This window comes from Kryptolebias marmoratus, linkage group LG10 (assembly GCF_001649575.2).
Source record: "Kryptolebias marmoratus isolate JLee-2015 linkage group LG10, ASM164957v2, whole genome shotgun sequence".
NCBI lineage: Eukaryota > Metazoa > Chordata > Actinopteri > Cyprinodontiformes > Rivulidae > Kryptolebias > Kryptolebias marmoratus.
Window position 1 is genome coordinate 1743900 of NC_051439.1, and position 13152 is coordinate 1757051.

The window sequence follows — 13152 nt, forward strand, 5'->3', positions numbered from 1 at the left end:
GGGGGCTGAAAGTTCCTCAGTCTGAAGTTCCTTCAGACAGGGGATCAGTCTGAGGTTTGAATTAATACAGCTGTTTTTTGTGTTTCTGTTTTTTGTAACTTTTCTTGTAGTGATCCGGACAGGTAATGTCCTGCTATGCGGTGCCGGGGGGCCAGACATATTCTGGAGGAAGATGGGTGTAAAGATAATATCTGGACCCCGGTCTCAGACCTCAGAAACGCAGAGATCTGCTACGTTAGCGCTAAGGACAGTCGTGCCGAGGCGAACCTGTTGATCCATTCCATCCATAAATTTGAGAAACTCTCGTCCGGAAGACATTTCTTGTGAGTGTAGGAGCAGAGAGAGAGGGGGGAAGGAGGAGGGAGGGGGGAAGGAGGAGGGGAACTAGTCATTCTGTCTCCAGTCGATGTTTTATCAGTTAGTTTTGGGACAATTTGCTTCTGATAAGCGGAGGGTTCCTTCCTAATCATACATCCTTGAGCCTGTTCTTCTGTGTTGTTCTTGTTGACAAAGTAGAAACCTGGTCCCTGGGTGGGCTTGAACCAATAACTATTTGGTTAACATCAGATCTGCTCTGTTTGACATGACAAAACTAGTGTGGCCACATGTTTTAGTCCACTTTCCTTAAGAAAAATAATTGCATTCACCAGTAAGAATTGAAAAGATGGACCAAAAAGGACTGACAAACTTCATTTAACAATAAAAATTTGACATCTTAAAGTTTTGGACAACTGGGTGTATTATTTGGGGGTCAACCCCAAAAGTGTGAGACAAGCTGTGGTCTCTGTGGCGCAATCGGTCAGCGCATTCGGCTGTTAACTGAATGGATGGTGATTCAAGCCCACTCAGGGACGCCTTGTTTTTTGCAATGAAGGCTTAAGAATTTGCCTAACAAAGCTGTAATCTACCTTTATGATGTCATGATGATGTCATAAAGGGGAGGGGCTTGCTTTTGATTTTTAAATTTTGTTGTGATTCTTAGTGGGAGACACACCTGGAGCGGCCATGTTTTTAAAAAAAATAAAAATACAAAAAAATAAACATGAACTTCATAACAAAAATACATTTACCAAATTTGCGCCTAACGTCCAAAATATGGCTTACAGTGAATGTCGGATGATTGTCGATCAGACAGATGGGTGGGGGGAGGACAGTAGGTGGGCTAAAAGGACTCAGTACTTCAGGTTTTAGCTGTGAGACATGGAAGGTGGGATAAATGCACATGGTAGTGGGAAGTGTAATGCGGACAGAGGTGGGATTAATGATACGTTCCACCGGAAATGGACCAATGAAACGGGGGACCAGTTTCTTTGACGTAACTTTAAGTTGTATACTCCTAGTAGACAACCAGACTCTGTCCCCGACCTTGTAGTTGGGAGTGGATGAACGATGCCGATCCACATTCCTTTTGTTCTGTTCCATAGTGCGCATGAGGGCTTGCTTTGCCTGCCTCCAGATCCTCCTGCATCTATGTAGATGGGTCTGGAATGACGGGACAAAGATCTCAATTTCTAATCTAGGAAAAAGTGGGGGGTTGTAACTCAGAGAGACTTCAAAGAGGGACAAACCTGTGGCTGAGGAGAAATGCGTATTGTGGGCATAGTCAATCCAAATGAACTGTTTGCTCCAGGTGGACGGGTTGTCGCTGGCCAGGCATCTGAGTGCAACTTCCAGTTCCTGGTTACAGCGTTCTGACTGACCGTTAGATTGTGGATGGTACCCTGACGTGAGACTCACCTCTGCTCCAAGACCATGACAGAAGGCCTTCCAGATCTGGGATGCGAATTGAGGACCTCTGTTGGACACAATATCCATTGGACTGCCATTGATGCGGAACACGTGCTGGATCATTAATTGAGCAGTCTCGAAGGCTGATGGGAGCTTGGATAAGGGAATGAAATGTGCTGATTTAGAAAAACGATCGATAACATTGAGAATGACGGTTTTACCTTGAGACTGGGGCAGGCCCGTGACGAAGTCCAGTGTGATGTGGGACCAAGGGCGACTGGGAACTGGCAATGGTTGCAAAAGACCTGCAGGTGGCCGATTGCTGCTCTTAAACCTGGCACAAGTGGGACAGGCTGTGACAAACTCCCTCACATCAGCCGACAAAGAGGGTCACAAAAAATACCTGGCAGTTAGACTCAGCATACGATTAATTCCCGGATGACAGGAAAACTGACTGGAATGAAGCCAGTCCAATACTTTAGTCCTGACGGATCGAGGTACATACGTCCTCCCAGGGGTCCTCCTCCTGGATCTGGTTCTGTTTGTTGAGCGTCCATAATCTCTTTTTCAATGGCCCAGGTGAGGGAGCTGATGAACATGGTGGCCGGAATTATAGGTTCCTCGCTGTGAGAGGTCTCTGGGCTGGACCATAGTCTGGACAGGGTGTCGGGCTTAGCGTTCTTCTTAGCTAACTACCAGAAACGGGCTTAGCTTCTAGAATTGCACTGCTGAAGATGGCTGCATGTTGGAGTAGCTCTGTTACTTATTCTGAGATATTGCTTTTGAAAACTTTATTCCTCTTTTTTTCTTGATGTAAACCACTTTTTTTTGGATGATTATTTCCTCTGGTATCAGATGCTGTGCAGCTGGAAGGATTTTTACTGAAACCTTTTTACTTTTGGACATCGTGTTATGATGCATAACCGTAGCAACAAGGTGGCTTTTTTTCCACAATCGGGAGCAGCTGATTAACATCTTTTACTCTTTAGTGTTAAACGTGAAGAATTCCTGAAGTCCCGTCATGGCCAGAACCAAGCAGATCACCCATAAATCCACTGGAGGTAAAGCTCCCAGGAAGCAGCTTGCCACTAGAGCTGCCTGCAAGAGCGCCAGCGGAGTGAAGAAGCCTCACTGCTACAGGCCTGGTACTGTGGCTCTCAGGGAGATCCACCACTACTAGAAGTCCACTGAGCTGCTCATCTGGAAGCTGGCCAGGAAATCACCCAGGACTTCAAGACTGACCTGCGATTCCAGAGCTCGGCTGTCATGGCTCCGCAGGAGGTTTACCTGGTGAGGCTCTTTGAGGACACCAGGACTGAGGACACATCTGGACAAACCGCTACAAGAGATCCTTCCTGGCCACAGCTATCAGCATCTATAACAATTCTTTAACTAAACCAGGAATATGAGCTACAACAACATTTAATTTGGAATATTTGATTTGAATTGAATTGAATTGTTCAAATCTCTATTACCTGTAGGCAATAGAGAAGGTAAATCTTCCAAAAAACAATGACCACCTGGCTTGCCAGGGGTTGAGCCTCTTGGCAGTCTGGAGGTAGGCGAGGTTCTTATGATCTGTCCATATCAGAAACGGAGTCTCAGTGCCTTCCAACCAGTGCCGCCACTCCTCCAGAGCCAACTTGATGGCCAACAGCTCTCTATTTCCAACATCGTTATTGTGTTCAGCGGGAGATAGTCTGCGAGAGAAGTAAGCGCATGGATGAATCTTGTTATCAATGGATGCTCTCTGAGAGAGAATGGCCCCCATGCCTGAATAAGAGGCATCGACTTCCACAATGAATTGCAAACTAGGATCTGGATGACGTAGAATAGGAGCAGATACAAAATGTGACTTTAGCTCACCAAATGTAGCTTGTGCCTCTTGGGACCACACAAACAACCTTTTAATGGACGTGAGTTGAGTAAGAGGAGCCGCCACCCTGCTGTAGTTCTTAATGAACCGCCGATAGAAGTTGGCAAATCCCAAAAACCTCTGGAGTTGACGTCGGTCAGTGGGAACTGGCCATTCAGCCATTGCTTTGGTCTTTTCAGGGTCCGTCTTGTAAAATTCTCGGCTGAAAATGAAACCCAGGAAGGATACGGGAGGGACGTTGAAATCGCATTTCTCTGTCTTTACGAATAACTGGTTCTCGTACAGATGTTGGAGGACTGCCTGAACCTGCTGCTGATGTTGAGTGGAATCCTGGGAATAAATCAGAATGTCATCCAGGTAAACAAAAACAAAGACATTCAAAAAATCACGTAGCTGTCATGACTCTGTCTCCTGCCACACCCACATTGCCATGCCACAACCTCATCACAGCAATCGTTTACACCTGTTGCCACTAGTATAAAGGCTCTCCCCTTCCTTTCAGTCTCTGCCAGATTATTGAAAGGTTCGCCGGTAAATATCCAGCAATTCATAGTTTCATGCCTGTCTTGTGTTTGACCCTTCGCCTGCTCCTCGACTCTTGCCTCTTGCCTGCTCCCCATTGGAGACCACCTCGGATTCTGACCTCGGCTAAACGACCCTCGCTCTGTTCTCTGGCTCTGGCTTTTTGGATTATCCCCTATTGGATTTTGTCGCAGTTCTCTGACTACCCGGTTTTGACCTCCTGCCTGTTCCTGGACTCCTCTGTTGGCTTAGTGCTCACACTGAGCTCAACTCCCGCTCTCCACCCCAGTGCTCGACTCTCTTACCTGCTCTGGCCTGGGTTCGGCTCCTCTACGTGAGTGCAATCTCCACTTTCGTTTTAACCAATAAAAGGTTAAACCTTTGTTTTTGTTTGACTCTGTCTAAGCCCTTTTGTGACAGTATAATCTGGCCAAAAAGACATTATGGATCCAAACGAGCAACGCTGGCGAAGCGGCATTGAGAGTGCCATTTCCGGGCTCAAAAGGAACGTCCAAGATATGACGCAATTACTCCGCGACATGTCTGCGGACAGAGCCACGTCTCAATCCAACGCTACTCCTCCGGCACCATTCCGGTCGTTTGTCTCTCCGATCCATGAACCCAAGCTTCCTCCACCGGAGAACTTCACCGGTGAGGCAAAGCAATGTAGACCTTTTCTCACTCAGTGTGAGATCCACTTTCAATTGCAGCCGTCCTCTTTTCCGACGGAACGCGCTAAAGTAGCGTACGTCATCTCCTTGCTGTCGGGACGAGCTAAGCTATGGGGAACCGCTGAATGGCAACGGGACTCGCTAATCTGTTACACGTACAAGGATTTTGCCGCTGAATTAAGGAGGGTTTTCGATCCTGTCGCTCCCGAACGAGACGCCGCTCGTGGACTGTTTTCTTTGAAGCAGGGCAGGCGAAGCGTCACGGAGTATATAATTGATTTCCATACACTAGCCGCAGATAGCCAATGGAACGATCCTGCTTTAACGGATGTGTTTTTTCAAGGGCTAAGAGAGGAGATCAAAGATGAATTGGCTACTCGAGACCGCCCTGTGGATCTCAGGAGCCTGGAGGACTTAGCTACGCGGATTGACCTTCGTTTATCAGAACGCAGAAGGGAACGACAAGGAAGAACCCCTCCCCGCTCTGCTAACTGGCAGGTCAGTGATCGTGTTTCCCAGGATCCAAGCACTAGTCTTGTCGCCTCGTCTCAAGAGGAGCCCATGCAAATCGGAAGGATTAAACTAACCCCGGAGGAGAGAAGTCGCCGCAGGATTGGCAACCTGTGTTTCTACTGTGGGGCTAAGGGTCATGCAGTAAGAGACTGGCCAGTAAAAGGCCAGGCTTAGTAGGATCCAGGAGAGTCCTACTGAGCCCTATTAGACATTGTAATTTCTCCTCCAGGTTAATCCTACCGGCCGAATTAACTATCCAGAACTTTAAGAAAGTCACCCAGGTGTTTATCGACTCTGGGGCCGATACAGAGTTTATGGATCGAGCCTTTGCTGAGTCTCTGGGTATAGAGGTAACCCCGTCTTCCAATAACTGTAGAGTAACTGCTCTCGACGGACATGTTTTGAGTGAGAAGTATCTCGAGACCAAGCCAGTTCGATTAGCTGTGGGGGGGAATCATCATGAAATGCTTAAGTTCCTCGTTATTCACTCACCGGGTCTGCCTGTAATTCTAGGAGCCACGTGGCTAAAGAAGCATAATCCATGCATTGATTGGGTCAAGTAGGAGATTACTGGATGGGCCGAGCAGTGTTCCTCTTCATGCCTGCAGGAGGCAGTAGTTTCCTCTTCCATTCCTGATGCTTCGACCAAGGTCTACCCTGACATTTCTAAAGTACCACCAGAGTACCACGACCTCAAGGAGGTGTTTAATGAGGTAAAGGCCACCTCGTTGCCACCCCACCGGCCGTTCGACTGTCCCATCGATCTGCTTCCTGGTGCAGTTCCTCCTAGGGGGAGGGTTTTTTCGTTATCTCGTCCCGAACAGGAGGCCATGAATGAGTACATTAAGGAGAGTATTCAGGCAGGAATTATTAGGCCTTCTGTGTCGCCCGCAGGTGCTGGGTTCTTTTTTGTGGGTAAGAAGGATGGGTCGTTAAGACCTTGTATCGATTATCGGGGTTTAAACAACGTAACAATTAAGAATAAGTACCCTTTACCTCTAATGTCCTCCGCATTTGATCTTATTCAGGGTGCTAGAGTGTTCACCAAGCTTGATCTGCGGAACGCCTATCATCTCATTCGTATTAGGGAGGGGGATGAATGGAAGACCGCCTTTAACACACCTTCCGGCCACTACGAGTACTTAGTCATGCCCTTTGGCCTCACCAATGCCCCCGCAGTATTCCAGTCTATGGTAAATGATCTGTTAAGGGATATGATTAATCAGTTTGTTTTTGTCTATCTAGACGATATCCTCATCTTTTCTTGGGATTTAGAGTCCCATATGGTTCATGTTAGGAAGGTGTTACTCAGACTGTTACAGAATAATCTGTTTGTTAAGGCCGAGATATGTGAGTTTCACCAATCATCCACCTCGTTTCTGGGATTTAATATCTCCCCAGATCAGATATCAATGGATCAGTCTAAGGTTTCTGCTGTTGTTGACTGGCCTGTTCCCAAGGACAGAAGAGGGCTTCAACGCTTTCTTGGCTTTGCCAATTTCTACAGGAGGTTTATCAGGAATTTCAGTCAGGTAGCTGCTCCTCTACATTCGCTCACATCTGTTAAGATCCTGTTCCGGTGGAACAAGGAAGCTCAGACTGCTTTTGATCAATTAAGAGGTCTGTTTACTAAGGCTCCTGTTCTTCTCTCTCCGAACCCAGATAGACAGTTTATCGTTGAGGTAGATGCATCTAGTACAGGCGTTGGGGCTGTTCTCAGTCAGATGGGTCAGGACAACGTTATTCATCCTTGTGCCTTTTTTTCTAAAAGACTCACCCCAGCTGAGCAGAACTACGACGTGGGCGAGAGAGAGCTGTTGGCTGTCAAGATGGCCCTGGAGGAGTGGAGACACTGGTTGGAGGGAGCTAAGGAGCCTTTTGTGATATGGNCTGACTGGAATGAAGCCAGTCCAATACTTTAGTCCTGACGGATCGAGGTACATACGTCCTCCCAGGGGTCCTCCTCCTGGATCTGGTTCTGTTTGTTGAGCGTCCATAATCTCTTTTTCAATGGCCCAGGTGAGGGAGCTGATGAACATGGTGGCCGGAATTATAGGTTCCTCGCTGTGAGAGGTCTCTGGGCTGGACCATAGTCTGGACAGGGTGTCGGGCTTAGCGTTCTTCTTAGCTAACTACCAGAAACGGGCTTAGCTTCTAGAATTGCACTGCTGAAGATGGCTGCATGTTGGAGTAGCTCTGTTACTTATTCTGAGATATTGCTTTTGAAAACTTTATTCCTCTTTTTTTCTTGATGTAAACCACTTTTTTTTGGATGATTATTTCCTCTGGTATCAGATGCTGTGCAGCTGGAAGGATTTTTACTGAAACCTTTTTACTTTTGGACATCGTGTTATGATGCATAACCGTAGCAACAAGGTGGCTTTTTTTCCACAATCGGGAGCAGCTGATTAACATCTTTTACTCTTTAGTGTTAAACGTGAAGAATTCCTGAAGTCCCGTCATGGCCAGAACCAAGCAGATCACCCATAAATCCACTGGAGGTAAAGCTCCCAGGAAGCAGCTTGCCACTAGAGCTGCCTGCAAGAGCGCCAGCGGAGTGAAGAAGCCTCACTGCTACAGGCCTGGTACTGTGGCTCTCAGGGAGATCCACCACTACTAGAAGTCCACTGAGCTGCTCATCTGGAAGCTGGCCAGGAAATCACCCAGGACTTCAAGACTGACCTGCGATTCCAGAGCTCGGCTGTCATGGCTCCGCAGGAGGTTTACCTGGTGAGGCTCTTTGAGGACACCAGGACTGAGGACACATCTGGACAAACCGCTACAAGAGATCCTTCCTGGCCACAGCTATCAGCATCTATAACAATTCTTTAACTAAACCAGGAATATGAGCTACAACAACATTTAATTTGGAATATTTGATTTGAATTGAATTGAATTGTTCAAATCTCTATTACCTGTAGGCAATAGAGAAGGTAAATCTTCCAAAAAACAATGACCACCTGGCTTGCCAGGGGTTGAGCCTCTTGGCAGTCTGGAGGTAGGCGAGGTTCTTATGATCTGTCCATATCAGAAACGGAGTCTCAGTGCCTTCCAACCAGTGCCGCCACTCCTCCAGAGCCAACTTGATGGCCAACAGCTCTCTATTTCCAACATCGTTATTGTGTTCAGCGGGAGATAGTCTGCGAGAGAAGTAAGCGCATGGATGAATCTTGTTATCAATGGATGCTCTCTGAGAGAGAATGGCCCCCATGCCTGAATAAGAGGCATCGACTTCCACAATGAATTGCAAACTAGGATCTGGATGACGTAGAATAGGAGCAGATACAAAATGTGACTTTAGCTCACCAAATGTAGCTTGTGCCTCTTGGGACCACACAAACAACCTTTTAATGGACGTGAGTTGAGTAAGAGGAGCCGCCACCCTGCTGTAGTTCTTAATGAACCGCCGATAGAAGTTGGCAAATCCCAAAAACCTCTGGAGTTGACGTCGGTCAGTGGGAACTGGCCATTCAGCCATTGCTTTGGTCTTTTCAGGGTCCGTCTTGTAAAATTCTCGGCTGAAAATGAAACCCAGGAAGGATACGGGAGGGACGTTGAAATCGCATTTCTCTGTCTTTACGAATAACTGGTTCTCGTACAGATGTTGGAGGACTGCCTGAACCTGCTGCTGATGTTGAGTGGAATCCTGGGAATAAATCAGAATGTCATCCAGGTAAACAAAAACAAAGACATTCAAAAAATCACGTAGCTGTCATGACTCTGTCTCCTGCCACACCCACATTGCCATGCCACAACCTCATCACAGCAATCGTTTACACCTGTTGCCACTAGTATAAAGGCTCTCCCCTTCCTTTCAGTCTCTGCCAGATTATTGAAAGGTTCGCCGGTAAATATCCAGCAATTCATAGTTTCATGCCTGTCTTGTGTTTGACCCTTCGCCTGCTCCTCGACTCTTGCCTCTTGCCTGCTCCCCATTGGAGACCACCTCGGATTCTGACCTCGGCTAAACGACCCTCGCTCTGTTCTCTGGCTCTGGCTTTTTGGATTATCCCCTATTGGATTTTGTCGCAGTTCTCTGACTACCCGGTTTTGACCTCCTGCCTGTTCCTGGACTCCTCTGTTGGCTTAGTGCTCACACTGAGCTCAACTCCCGCTCTCCACCCCAGTGCTCGACTCTCTTACCTGCTCTGGCCTGGGTTCGGCTCCTCTACGTGAGTGCAATCTCCACTTTCGTTTTAACCAATAAAAGGTTAAACCTTTGTTTTTGTTTGACTCTGTCTAAGCCCTTTTGTGACAGTAGCACATTATTGATTAATGATTGAAAAACTGTGGGGGCATTAGTGGGTCCAAAAGGCATTACCAAGTACTCAAAGTGGCCCAGGGGGTCTTGAATGCTGTCTTCCACTCGTCCCCCTCCCTTATTCTTACCAGATGGTAAGCGTTTCGGAGGTCCAGTTTGGTGAAGTTGGTGGTTGAATGGAGTTGTTGGTGCACTGAATCAATGAGAGGTAACAGGTATTTGTTTCCAACAGTTATTTGGTTAAGTCCTTGATAGTCGGTACATGGGCGGAGGCTCTTATCCTTCTTGGCAACAAAAAAGAAACCAGCACCGACGGGAGATCTGGAGGGGCGAATGATACCAGAAGCGAGTGACTCCTCGATGTAGCTCTTCATAGAGTATCTTTCCGGCCCCGAGAGGTTGAACAGACGACTCGAAGGAAGGGGGGCCCCTGGTAGCAGCTCGATGTCACAATCGTAGGGTCGGTGCGGGGGCAGGGATAAGGCCTTGGTCTTGCTAGATGGTGGTACTCCGGAGGGACTTTACTTAGATTGACCTTCTCAGGGGACTCCCTCTTCTAGGGAAGAGCAGACATGGCTAATTGAAGGCAATTTCTCAAATAAAAATCATTCCAGGACTCGATCCTCTTCTCAATCCAATTAATTACAGGATTGTGTTTCTTTAACCACGAATATCCTAAAATCATCTGTGCGGGTGATGAAAAAAACAGAAAATCGCATGTTTCCCAGTGATTACCAGACGTGATGAATAGAAGATGGGAAACTCGATATTTGATCCTTGTGATGATCTGCCCTGAAATGTCCATAACAGGTAGGGAGGTGGTTATTTCCTGTAGGGGGAGCTGCAGATGTAGAACGAGGTCCTTGGAAATGAGATCCTGCTCTTCCCCTGAATCAATCAATGCGTGTACCAAGGTCCTGTGTTGTTTGTTTGTAAGGGTTGCATGACGGTAGAACTGAGAGCTGAGGGGATGAGACAGACTACTCACTAGCACCCCTCGGTCATCTAGTGAGCTGAACCTTTTAATAGGAGTGGGTAGTTGTTGCGGAAATGTCTCTTGACCCCACAGTAGAAGCATTCCCTGGACACGTAGCAACGTTGTCTCTCCTCATTACTCAGCCTGGCATGGCCCAATTGCATGGGTTCTGACCCATTACCTGGGTTAGTGAGTTCCTTATCTGAATCCTAGGAGGATGCATGAGTCGCAGGGTCCCTGATGTGTTGTGATATGAAGGCTCTTTCGCGTAGCCGATTGTCGAGGCGGATGGTCAGTGTGATTAAGTCCTCCAATGATTGCGGCTCGTCTCTCCCCGCTAGTTGATCCTTTAGAGGCTCTTGTAGAGCATTGATGAAGGCCCCTTTCAAAGCCTGCCCGTTCCATCCGGAAGAAGCTGCCAAAGTTTGAAAGTCAATTGCGAATTGTGCCACTGACCTGTGTCCCTGCTTTAAGTTCCACAGCCTCTGAATGATCTCTGTCTCATTATATCTGATCCCAAAAGTTTGCTCAAAGTCTTTGATGAATTGATTAAAAAATGTTTGGCTAATACCCCGAAAGCTATATTTAGCTTTGGCCCACCTTAATGCCTTAATGTCCCGTAGTAATCCAATGATGTAGGAAATCTTGGAGGCATCGTCAAAAAAGGACTGTGGAGAGCGATAAAAAACCAGAGAAACCCAGCACATTTCCCGATCTCCCCAGAAAAATGTTCCGGAGTTAGCCCGGGAAACCTCCCGGGAGTGAGCGGATGCCGGAACGGGATGTGACGCAGGGGTATCGGCGGAAGCGGAAGTTGAAGCGGTCGATGGGGTTTGTAGTACTGACAATAATTTTTGGTGAATTTCCTGGGTTAGCATTGTTAGCTGGTCGAGCCTTCCTGAATCGGATTGTTGCCCTCACCTAAAGCATTAAGCATAGATTCATGTCGAGCTAACTGTGATGCTGCTTTTGTGAGTTCGGAATGAGTCATGGATTCCGCGATTCTTTCCATGATCTTTTTTGCCCACATTCGGCGTGGCGGCCTGTGGGTGAAGGGGAAATCTTTCTTTAATCCTGGAATTCAGTAACTTAAATTCGGAAACTTTCTAAACCGTTCTGGGGTCGGAACCGCTCTAGGCTAGTTATGGCTGGAGCATACTGACATAAACCGGAGTTTTAGCCATAGGAGCGGAACCGACCAGACATGGAGACAGGACTTAAAGGTAAGTAATTTATTTACAAGTGATATTATTTACAGTGCAACGGTCCAGCGCATCTGAAAGGACAGGAAAGAAGCAAGGTGAGTCTCAGGTACCAGTCTTTGTTTGGTCAAAACTGCCCATAAAAAGCTATGTTCCACTCTATCAAAGACCTTATTAAAATCTACACTGAGAAAAATACCTTAAGTATGTGACATGGATTGAATAGTATGATATATTGACAATACTGTATCTGAGATGTTTCTCTGAGGAATACCATAAGATTGAGATGGACTGATTATGTTACCTACAACTGTTTTTAACCTGTTTGCCAATATTTTTGCATATATTTTATAATCTGTATTTAATAAACTGATGGGCCTGTAATTGTCGAGATCATTCCGGTTGCCTTTATTTTTGTAAATGGTGGTTATAGCTCCTTGTGCTAAAGTACTGGGCGTGAACCCTGCTTGCTCCATGATATTGAAGACCTTTAATAAAATTGTACTGATTTGATTTTTGAATTGTTTGTAAAATTCATTAGGAATGCCATCTTGTCCAGGGCTTTTGTTATTATTTAAAGTGTTAATGGCATGTTGAATTTCTTCATCTATCATAGGAGCATCACAGCAGAGACTTTCCTCCCAAGAGAGTGAAGAGTGGATCACACCCACAACCTTGTTTATTTTGTCTTCAGGAATATTTTCACTAGTAAAGAGTTTTTAATAAAATGCTTATACTGTTTCTAGAATGCTTGTGATATCTGATACTGTTTCCCCTTTGTAATTTATTAATTCAGTTATTGTTGCACTGATCTGTTTGCGTTTCTCCTGTGCTAAAAAGAAAGCTGTAGACTTTTCCCCTTCCTGTAAGGATCTGGGTGTTTGTTTTGTCTTGATTTAGTTAGTAGTCATTATCTTGTCTGTTAATTGTTCTGTTTTGTTATTTGTCCCTTTGTCATCATTCACCTCCCCTCAGTCTGCTCCTGTTTGTCTGCCACGCCCATTTCCACCTGTCAGCGATTGTAATCACTCACCTGTCCCCACTTCTCTTAATCATCCTCTGCTTTAAAACCTGGTCAGCTTCTCCACTTCGCCGCCGGATCATTGATGTTGTTTACTTTGCCATGCTTTGTCCTCGTTTATAGTGTTGGATCCTTGTTTTGCAATTTTGCTGCCACGCCAGCCTTTGGCGCCAGCCTCCGGACGAGAGTTTCTCAAATTTACGGATGGAATGGATCAACAGGTTCGCCTCGGCATGACTCTCCTTAGCGCTAACGTAGCAGACCTCTGCGTTTCTGAGGTCTGAGACCGGGGTCCAGATATTATCTTTACACCCATCTTCCTCCAGAATGTGTCTGGCCCCCCGGCACCGCATAGCAGGACATTACCTGTCCGGATCACTAC

At 46.6% G+C, this 13152-nt stretch overlaps 1 non-coding gene across 1 annotated transcript; it reads left to right on the forward strand.

The window, feature by feature from the left end:
- The first annotated feature begins 780 nt into the window (after positions 1–780).
- On the forward strand, positions 781–854 carry trnan-guu. Its single transcript has one exon. It is a non-coding gene; the product is annotated as a tRNA-Asn (tRNA).
- The last annotated feature ends 12298 nt before the right edge of the window (positions 855–13152 follow it).